This window comes from Rhinoderma darwinii, chromosome 1, assembly GCF_050947455.1.
Source record: "Rhinoderma darwinii isolate aRhiDar2 chromosome 1, aRhiDar2.hap1, whole genome shotgun sequence".
Taxonomy (NCBI): Eukaryota; Metazoa; Chordata; class Amphibia; order Anura; family Rhinodermatidae; genus Rhinoderma; species Rhinoderma darwinii.
This window is the reverse complement of record NC_134687.1, coordinates 82,385,586-82,396,953: the sequence shown is the minus strand read 5'-3', so window position 1 is coordinate 82,396,953 and position 11,368 is coordinate 82,385,586.

Genomic DNA, 11,368 nt, shown 5'->3' with positions numbered 1-11,368 from the left:
AATTACCTCACCAAGCAAGGGGGCCAACCGCATTGCCAAAATCTTGGCGAAGAGTTTAATATCTGCGTTAAGCAGTGAGATTGGCCTGTAGCTGGAGCACTGCGAGGGGTCTTTCCCCGGTTTGGGAATCACTGCTATATGGGCCCTGAGCGCGTCTGGTGGGACGCGTGCGGAGGATGATAGAGAATTCAAGGATGACAATAGATGCGGACCAAGGCAGGAGATAAATTTTTTATAGTAGGGTAGCGTGAAACCATCAGGCCCCGGGGCCTTACCAGCGGCGGAATTTTTAAGCGCATCAGTTAGTTCGATCATGGTAATCGGTTCTTCCAAGGCAGAGAGAACCTCCACTGCCAAGGGCGGCAATCCTGAGTCCGCAATATAGGATTGGATACGTGCTCGGAAATCGTTTGACACCGTGGCCGGGTTAGTGGAATCGGTGTTGTAGAGAGAAGCATAGAAATCGCGGAACTGTGCAGCTATGTCCAGAGGCAGGTTGGCTCGAGTGTTGGGGGAGGATGCAATAAAGGGACCATAAGTGCGTGCTTGTTGAGTTCGCAGAGCTCTAGCAAGCGACGTGCTGCATTTGTTACCATACTCGTAAAAATGGCGCTTACATTTAGAGAGAGTGGCTTTCGCTTTGGATAATAATATGGTACGTAATTCATCCCGTTTCTGAATTAACGCACTTCGACATTCTACCTCATGGGAACGTTTGTGCGTAATTTCTAGGGCCTTAATTTCCGACAGTAGCCGAACGATATTCCCGGCGCGCTCTTTTTTCAATCGGGCTCCGTGCTTGATAAGAGTGCCTCGAACGACACATTTATGTGCCTCCCATAGCACCCTTGGGTTCGTGTCGGCGGATGTGTTTGTGATAAAGTAGTCCTCAAGCGTACGCTGTATATCCGACGAGACGAGAGAGTCATTAAGAAGCAAGGGATTAAGTTTCCATTGAGATTGGAATATTAACGGAGTTTGCAATGATAGAGATACCGTGACAAGGGCATGGTCAGAGAAGGAGATAGAGTCAATGTCGGCCGTCTGTAATGTTGGAAGAGCGCGATGTTTGATAAATATCAGATCGAGTCTAGAATAAATGTTGTGTACAGAGGAGTAAAAGGAAAAGTCCCTGTCTGCTGGATGTAAAAGACGCCACGTATCTACAAAGTTATGGTCGTGGAGGGCTCGTTTAATGCGACGTAGTTGTGAGTGGGGGATTGACGATGAACCCGATGAAACATCCATGGTCGGTTCCAATGCCACATTGAAGTCACCGCCTAGAACAATGGTACCCTCTCCAAACTCCTCCAGTGTATCTAAAAAACCAATCAGTGCTGAACCCTGACCCACATTAGGCAAGTAGAAGGAAGCGAAGGTATAGATCTGTTCACTCAAGTGCGTTTCCTGAAGGAAAGCTACGTGTAATTGTCTGCCTTTCAGCATGTTAAGCAGGATGGATTGCTTCCCGGGACTATGTAAGCCCTTGACATTCAATGAGCCTACCCGTAGGTCTGTCTGGGAGTGACGGGCCATGTTCCCGACGGGAGTAGGTATAAGATGAAAGGGAAGGAAGTGAGAGGTAGAAGTGGGAAATCAGGTATAAGAAAAAGAAAATATACAGAAAAGGCGGCCCAGAGGCCAATTCTCACAAAGAACTGTGGAGAAAAAGTTAGCAACAAATGGAAACAAGGAAAACCAAAGAGAAGCGGGGGGGGGGGGGGGGAGCCCCGTGAAGTGAGCAGCACTTCAAATGAAAAATACAACTTTCGTCCAGTGTCCACCAGGGGGTGAGCAAAGGAGGCCAGGACATCTTATATAACCAGGCCTGAACCGTCAAGGCCCGTCCAACATTACTATCCCTTTTCCTGAGAGCTTTAAGAGCGGGACATGGAGGGACACCAGGGAAAGGTTATTGGAAGAGAACGAGCTCAGGATATCAACCAAGCTATTTTAGAAAGCCAGCAGCCCCCGAGTGGCATTACAATGACTCATCACTGCCTCCTGCCACCTGATACAACAACCCTGCCCGGGTATTCTACAATGTGCAATTACCCGCCAAGACACCTGTAGAGAATAAAAGGAGGGGAGGGGCAAGAGAAGGGATGGAAGGGAGGAAGGAGAGTGAGAGGTAGGTATGAAGGGAGAGCAGACAGAAGTATCCAAAACCCGCCAGAAGATGAGCAGGGGATATCATGGTACATATAATTGGTCAATTGCAAACATCATGTTACAATCCCTAAAAAACCCCCGCCTTGAAAGCCTCAAAATATGTATATGGAGTATGTAAAGGAGGCTAAGAAAAGTGATCTCATCCCGTACAGGTAGACTACCCCTTGGTAGGTATGCAACACAATAGCTCATATGAAAACACTAAAATAAAAGGGAGTGGCCCAGTAGCGAATGTTACATTGCACATATAACATATAATATAATATAATAAAGCCCTAGACAGGAATACTGACGCATTAACATAATAATAAGCCCACGCCCCCCTGGTCTATCGCCTGTGTGGACATGGCAGGCAAAGGGCTCTAAAAGATGGGGGGGGGAGCATACATATGTTGGGGGTAATAGGAAGGGGGGGGAGCTGGGCACGAAAGGTGGGGGGCAATATAAAAGACAGGGTATATCTACTGTTCTGTAAGTAGCGTGAGATCGGGCATATCAACCCTCTTCCAGGAAAGTCCCATCGATCAGAGGAAGAGAACAACGTGTCGAGGCTGCTCTAGAGGGTCCGCTTGTGAGGAAACTCTTCAGGCGAGCGTATGAAGAAACTGTAAACAGAAACAATATGCCAAAAGGACTACTGGGCGCAACAGGAAGCCCGGGGGCCGTAGAAGCCAACGATATATTATCAGGATAACGACTCTTGGATCCGGAGACCGGCTCAGGCCTCATGAGGCATACGTAGTGAGAGATCTGGCTGAGATCCTATTGATCCCTGTAGCGAGGGTCTGTTGAAAGGCTGACTCGGGCGACGGTGTTGAGGTGGTTCAGACCGATCCAGTGCCAGCCAGTCCGGGACCGGGAACGGGTCAATTTGCAAGAAGCGAAATAAGGCCTCTAAGTCCGAGGAATGTCGCAGGATGAAGGAGGTAGTATCTCTTCTGACTACCACGTGAAATGGGTGCCCCCATCTATAAGTGGCTCCAGCCGCTTTGATCTTCTCTAGCAGCGGGTGTAGTAGACATCTCATATAAAGCGTCCGCGGCGAGACATCCGGATAGATCGCAACCCTGCCTCCATCAACCGAAATCGGACCATGTGACCATGCTCCTCTGACAATCAAGTCCTTGTCCGAGTAGTAGTGCAAACGACACAGGACATCCCGTGGGTTTGAAGGGTCATTCGGACCGTGCCTAGAGACTCTGTGTACAAGGTCCAATAAAAATGTGGCTTCCAGGGGTCTGTTGGTAACTTTATTAAAGATGGTGGTGATTCTATTAGGGAGGTCGTCTCTGGGACCAAAATCCGGGAGGTCCTTCAGTCGAATATTATTTCTGCGGCCTCTATTTTCTTGATCATCCAGTTGAAGTGCAAGGGATTGCATATGTGTTCTGTTAGTAATGGCCGCCTGCTCCAGTATAAGAACTCTGCTATCAATGGCGGAAACCGCACTGTCGGTGGAAGTAATCCTGGTGTCCACCCTGTCTACCTCCTGTCTTAGGTCCGCGATGTCTTGTTGGTGGGATTGCTCAATTCTGGTCACCAGGGAATCTAAGTCCTGTCTAGTAGGGAGTGCTTGTATTAGTTCCCTAAGTAAGTGTAAGTCTGCATGCAGGGCAGGCTGCAGGGGGATGCCATCAGAGCTTCCAGGCATGGGGACTGTGGCTGATGGCAGGGTAGACAGGGGGATGGGAGGGGATACTGTCGGTACCTCATCACTGCTGGTCCCTGTACACGAAGCAGGCATCAGTGGATCATCTAGTTGTCCCTGTATGCTGGGTGCCATAGCCGCGTTCAGGCGATCTTCCGCTCTCCACGTGGCTGCTGGCTGTGCAGCGGCCGCCATGACACTCAGAGCCCCGGGAGCGGCCTGCGGCGCTGAGAGGAAGCGGTCCATGCTGACACTCTGTGTCTGCGAACGGGGTAAGGAGCGGGAGGGTGTAGCGCTTTGACCCCTACGCTTTCCGGGCATCTCCCGGTGCTCAGGACGGGCTTAGGCTGTGATCTGCAGCTCTGCTGCACAGAGCTCCCCCGAAGCGCATGTTCACTCCGCCATGGCTAAGCCCCGCCCAGGACTTCATTGTTTGCTCAGTATAACTGTGGTAAAATAGGCCCCATTGCCAGAGAATGCCCCTTTGACCAGGATCAACTGTACGCCTGATGTGACCCATCTGTTCAATGTTTATTGACTTCACAATGGCCTTGATACTCCACCCAAGAAGTATTCAGCAGCATATACTATCACTACACTATTCCCACCAAGTACAAGTCATTTAGACTACAATACTCTATGTCAACATAACAATGGAAGATAATGAACTTGTGAAGTGCATGTATTCTCCATGACCTCCAGATCTGAAAGAACTTGTCAAATGAAAGCATTCGATCTTCCAAATATGACATGCTATCACAATGCCACAGTTATTAGAAACCAAGGCCAGATAAGGATCGCTTGGCCCACCTAGTCTGTCCATTTCTGTTGACATTCACTTGTGAAGCCTGTCTAGCTATGGCTTAAGTTCTGCTATAAAAAGGGGCAGCGTACATAATGCGGTACATAAGAAGTATTAATAATGCTTGGTGCTATTTTAGAGTAGACCGCTCAGAAAGGGTCCTTAGAAAAGTGGGTCATGATTCTCTCTAAAGGGCTTGTCGGAGTCCAGGCTGTTTAGCTTGCAGTGCATTGTCTAGACAATTTTATCCACCTCTGGGAGCAGGACTAGTTCTGTACCAGGTTTATTAGCCTCTGGATGTAAACAAGAATGATCCAATACTCTTTAAGTTGTTACTGGCTGATCGGTGTAACACCCCCCGGTCCTGTTTATATCTGTGACAGACACACTGTGCTGTGGTGCTGGGACTAGACCGACCAGTGAGGGTACTGGTGGGTGGATAGCGGGTCTGAACTTTGTCTGTGGTCTGGTGGTCTTGGGTGCTATTCTTGGGATTTGATGTAGTATTGGGTTCTGAGTTCTCAAAAACTCTTGAGTGCGAAGTCTTGGCTCTGATAAATTCTTTGGTGCTGAGTTTTGGGGTCTGATGAAATGTTGAGTGGTAAAGTGGCAAAATCTAACAGTCTATGTCTCCCAGTACAGTTCATGCCACTAGTGTAAATATACGGGGTGCAGAAGTTGCTGTCGCACCTGGGCCACTCTGACCCATAAGAAAATGCTTAAAACCGCTGTACTGTAACATCACTGTGTGTATTATCCTTATATTCTAATGCTGTGTTGTGACATCACTGTGGTCATTCGCCTTCAGCGGACATCATTGTCTATTATCCCTGTTCCGTGACATCACTGTGTGCAGTATACCCATACTGTAATATTACTGTATGCAAACACTTAGCATACATGTTTATTACACATGTACTGCGACATCGCTGTGTACATAATCCATGTACTATGACATCACTCATTATTATCCTTGTGCAGAGATGATTGTTTCTTATCCCTATACTGTGACATGACTGTGTTTATTATCCCTGTACTGTGACATCAATGTGTTTATTATAGCTGTAGTGTGACATCACTGTGTGTAGTATACTTGTAATGTGACATCACTGTTTATTATCCCTGAGGGGAGACATCGTTGTGTGCATTATAAAGGTTATGTGACATAACTATTGTCCCTTTACTGTGACAGCTCTGTTACTATTAAGGGTCAGTTCACACTACCGCGTTGAATTAGTGATAAAAACTGCCCAAATCGCCCACTTATTGAGTTCAATGGAAGGCAGAGGTGTTTTTTTTCCAGGCGTGGCTCTTGACAGCTCGCGGAAAAAAAAAGCGGCATGATCTTTCTTTGAGCCCCTGTGGTGCTCGTTTTGAGCGTTTTTGCCCACTGCTTTTACATAAGATTCAAAGGCTGAAGGCAAAAAATGCAGCAACAATTCAATAAAAAAGCAAAACGGTGGCAATCAAAATCTATTTTTGTTCTGCCTGTAAAAACCTCTGTGAACTAGTCCTAACTCTTATCCTGTGACTTCATTTTGGTCATTAACCATGTACTGTGACATCACTACCATTATTATCCATGTGAAGATATCACTGTTTATTATCTCATCTGTGTATTGTGACATCACTGTGTTTATTATCCCTGTGTAGTAACTTCACTGTTTTTTTTATCCCTGTGCTGGGATATCTTTGTGTGCATTATAAGGTCCTGTAACATAACTGTAATAATTATGGCTGTGCAGTGACATCACTGTGTGCATTTCAGGTGAAGGGGTGTAAAGCAAAATTCCCCATTTATCAACATTTCAGTTTAGAAAAGCTTCATGTTGTTTCACCATTTATATACACAGCATCTTTCAAAATTCTGTTGGTTGACCTTGGAAAAATACATAATTTTAGCAGTTAACTCAATGACACTTTCTGACCAAAAGTATGTGGACATTTGACTATCACACCTATGAGCTTGTTGAACACACCTCCCAAAACCATGAGCATTAATATTGAGTTGGGCCTGTTTTATAGCTACAACAGCCTCCATTCTGTAAAGGCTTTCCACAAGATTTTGGAATGTGTTTGTGGGAATTTGTGCCCGTTCAGTAAGAAGAGAATACTAGTCCTTCTCAATGAATTAGAATATCATCGAAAAGTTAATTTATTTCAGTAATTCAATTCAAGTGAAAGTCATATATTATATAGATTCATTACACACCGAGTGATCTATTTCCAGCATTTTTTTCTTTTAATGTTGATGATTATAACAGTTAATGGAAACCCAAAATTTAGTCTCAGAAAATTAGAATATTAAATAAGCCTAATTTCAAAAATGAGTTTTAATACCGAAATGTTGGCCTACTGAAAAGTATGTACAGTATATGCACTCAATACTTGGTCGGGGCTCCTTTTGCATGAATTACTGCATCAATACGATGTGGCATGGCGGTGATCAGCCTGTGGCACTGCTGAGGTGTTATCAATGCGGCGTGGCATGGAGGTGATCAGCCTGTGGCACTGCAGAGGTGTTATGGAAGCCCAGGTTGTATGATAGCGGCCTTCAGCTCGTCTGCATTGTTGGGTCTGGTGTCTCTCATCTTCCTCTTGACAATACTCCATAGATTCTCTATGGGGTTTAGGTCAGGCGAATTTGCTAGCCAATCAAGCGGAGTGATACTGTGGTTATTACACCACACTGACTTTTGGCAGTGTGGGCAGGTGCCAAGTCCTCCTGGAAAATGAAATCAGCATCTCCATAAAGCTTGTCAGCAGAGGGAAGCATGAAGTGCTCGAAAATTTCCTGCTTGACGCTACGTTGACTCTGGACTTGATATAACACAGAGGACCAACACCAGCAGATGACATGGCTCCCCAAACCATCACTGACTGTGGAAACTTCACACTGGACCGCAAGAAACTTGAATTGATGCCTCTCCACTCTTCCTCCAGACTCTGGGACCTGGATTTCCCAATAAAACTCAAAATTTACTTACTCCTGAAAACAGGACTTTGGACCACTGAGCAACAGACCAGTCCTTTTAAAGGCTTAGGTTAAGGCCACACGGTGCGGTCACGTTGCGTTTATGTTGCGTTTTTAAACTGCAGCAAGTCATTTTTCAATAGAAGTCAATGGTGACATTTTGGTTATGGACAGACTGCTGCGATTATATTACAATGTGTTTTTTGTGCGGTTAACTGCATCTTCACAATGTCCGACCGCATGCGGTTAATGACCGCGCTGCCAATGCTGTTGCTGAACTGCTTGCGTTTTTGCTAAGGATAAGGCCACACGGTGCGTCGTTGACGCGGTTTTGTTGCAGTTTTGATGCATTTGAAAACCGCATGCGGTCAACTGCATGCGTTTTTTGTCTCTGTAATGCTGCAGTTCTGTTGCGTTTTTTTAAGCACATCGTTTATGGACATCGTTTTCAATGGTGTTGACGTTTGTTAGGTTCTGCCTGTATATAGTTCATTACAAAGCATTGCAGAACTGTTAGCAAAAACGCAAGCAGTTCAGCAACAACATTGGCAGCGCGATCATTAACTGCATGCGGTCGGACATTATGAAGATGCAGTTAACTGCACAAAAAACACATTGTAATATAATAGCAGCAGTCTGTCCATAACAAAAATTTCCCCATTGACTTCTATTGAAAAACATAAACGCAACGTGACCGCACTGTGTGGCTTTACCCTAACAGTTCTGCAATGCATTGTAATGAACTATATACAGGAAGCACCTAACAAACTTCATCACCAGTGAAAACTATGTCCATAAACTATTGTCTGTAAAAAAACGCAACAGAACTGCAGCATTAGAGAAACAAAAAACGCATGCAGTTTTCAAACGCAACAAAACCGCGTCAACGTGTGGCCTTACCCTTGGGAAACCTTTGCAGGTTATTTGTGTTATTTAGCTGATTAGAGTGTGACACCATGAGTCTTCAATCTTCAACTTTTACCCAATATTCTAATTTTCTAAGAGACTAACTTTTGGGTTTTCATTAACTGTTCCCATAATCATCAACATTAAAAGAGAAAAATGCTGGAAATAGATCACTCTGTGTGTAATGAATCTATATAATAGGAGTTTCACTTTTTGAATTGAAATACTGAAATAAATGAACTTTTTGATGATATTCTAATTTATTGAGAAGGACTAGTATATGAGATCAGGCATGAACGTTGGATGAGAGGGCCTGGCTCGTAATCAACGTTTTTATTCATCCCAAAGGTGTTTAACCCCTTAACGCACCATGACGTAACTGTACGTCATGGTGAGCAGTAAGTTCGCGCACCTTGACGTACAGTTAAGTCAGTGCTTTGACAGTTAACCGCCGCGCGGCGCTACACCGCAGCGGCGGTTAACTGTGCAGGGTGTCAGCCCTGCTCTCCCCGTTGCCGATCAGCGGCCTGTCGCCGCTGATATCGGCAGTTAACCCCTTAATTGCGGCGCTCGATTTTGAACGCCACAATTAAGGTCTTTAGCGCCGATCGGCAGCCCCCATGTGAAATCACGGGGGCTGGCGATGGTACCCATGGCAACCGGACGCCAGACAATGGCTTCCGGGTTGCCATGTACAGAAGCCTATGAGGACCACCCCGAGGGTGGTCGTCTTAGGCTTCCTGTCAGTGTGACTGTCACGTCACAATGACAGTTGAAATGCATTACACTACGTGTGTAGTGTAATGTATTCCAGCAGCGATCAGAGCTGCAAGTCTAAGTGTCCCCTAGTGGGACAAGTGAACAAAGTAAAAAAAAGAATAAAAATGTTTTAAAAAAAGTGTAAAAATAAAAGTTATAAGTGACATAAACAAGAACTGCTTTTTTTCCATAATAAGTCTTTCATTATAGGAAAAAAAATGAACACGTAAAAAAAAATTACACATATTTGGTATCACCGCATTCGTAACGACCCCAACTATAAAACTATAATATTATTTTTCCCGCACAGTGAACGCCGCAAAAAAAATAAACGAAAAACAATGCCAGAATCACTATTTTTTGGTCACCACCCCTCACAAAATATGTAATAAAAAGTGATCAAAAAGTCGCATGTACGCCAAAATTGTACCGATACAAACTACAACCCGTCCCGCAAAAAACAAGCCCTTACACAGCTTTTTTGACTGAAAAATAAAAAAGTTACGGCTCTCAGAATATGGTGACACAGAAAATACATTATTTTCTAAATAAGTTATTTTATTGCTCAAACGCTGCAAAACATAAAAAAACCTATATACATATGGTATCGCCGTAATCGTACCGACCCGCAGAATAAAGTATAATAGTCATTTATAGCCCAGGGTAAACGCCGTCAAAAATAAATAAAAATCATTGTCAAAATTGATGGTTTTTGGTCACCTGGCTTGCCGAAAAATTGAATAAAAAGTGATCAACAAAATCGCATGTACCCCAAAATGGTACCAATGAAAATTACAGATTGTCCCGCAACAAATAAGCCCTCACACGGCTCCGGTGGTGAAAAAATAAAAAAAGTTCCGGCTCCCAGATTATGGCGATGCAAAATGTGCAGAGTGTTCCAAAAGCGGATAAGATCGAGCACCATTTATCAGTGCGACACCGGCCACATATCTGTGGATTATTATTTATTTACCCCATTATTATACCCTCTTATTATGCCCCTGATGTACTCTGTCCAGCCTACATGTGCCCCAACATTATAAACTGAAATACCAGCAAAACGCCAGAGCTACTACCAAGCAAAATATGCGCTCCAAAAGCCAAATGGCGTCCCTCCCTTCTGAGCCCTACAGCGTGCCCAAACAGCCGTTTATGTCCACCGATATGGCATCGTACCAAAAAATGGTACCAATAAAAACGACAGCTCGTCCCGCAAAAAATAAGCCCCCACACCGCTCTATTGACAGAAAAATAAAAAAGTAGTGGCTCTTGGAAAGCGGGGAGGAAAAACGAAAAAGCAAAACATGAATCAGTTCGTAAAGGGTTAATTACTTTCTAATGAAAAAACATTTATGACCACATGTGGGGTATTGCCGTACTCGGGAGAAATTGCTTTACAAACGTTGGGGTGCATTTTCTCGTTTATCCTTTGTGAAATTGAAAAAATTCAACATTTTAGTGGAAATAATGTTGATATTAATTTTCACGGCCTAATTCTAATAAATTCTGCAAAAGACGTGTGGGGCCTAAATGCTCACTATACCCCTAGATAGATTCCTTAAGTGGTGTAGTTTCCCAAATGGGGTTACTTTTGGGGGGCTTCCACTGTTTCGGTCTCTCAGGGGCTTTGCAAATTCGACATGACACCCAAAAACATTCCAGCTAAATTTGAGCTCCAAAAGCCAAATAGCGCTCCTTCCCTTCTAAGCCCAGGTGTGGGTCCAAACAGTAGTTTATTACCACATATGGGGTATTTACGTAATCAGGAGAAATTGTTTTACAAATGTTGGGGCGCTTTTTCTCCTTTATTCCTTGTAAAAATTAAAAATGGCTACCTTTTTTCAGAAAAAAAGTAGATTTTCATCTTCACATACTAATTCAAATAAATTTAGCAAAAAAACTGTGGGTTCAAAATGCTAACTATACCCATAGATAAATTCCTTGAGGGGTATAGTTTCCAAAATGGGGTCACTTTTGGGGTGTTTCCACTGTTTTGGCAGCACAAGGCCTCCTCACACCTGACATGGTACCTAAAATATATTCTAATAAAATAGAGGCCCAAAATCCACTAGGTGCTCCTTTGCTTCTGAGGCCTGTGTTTCAGTCC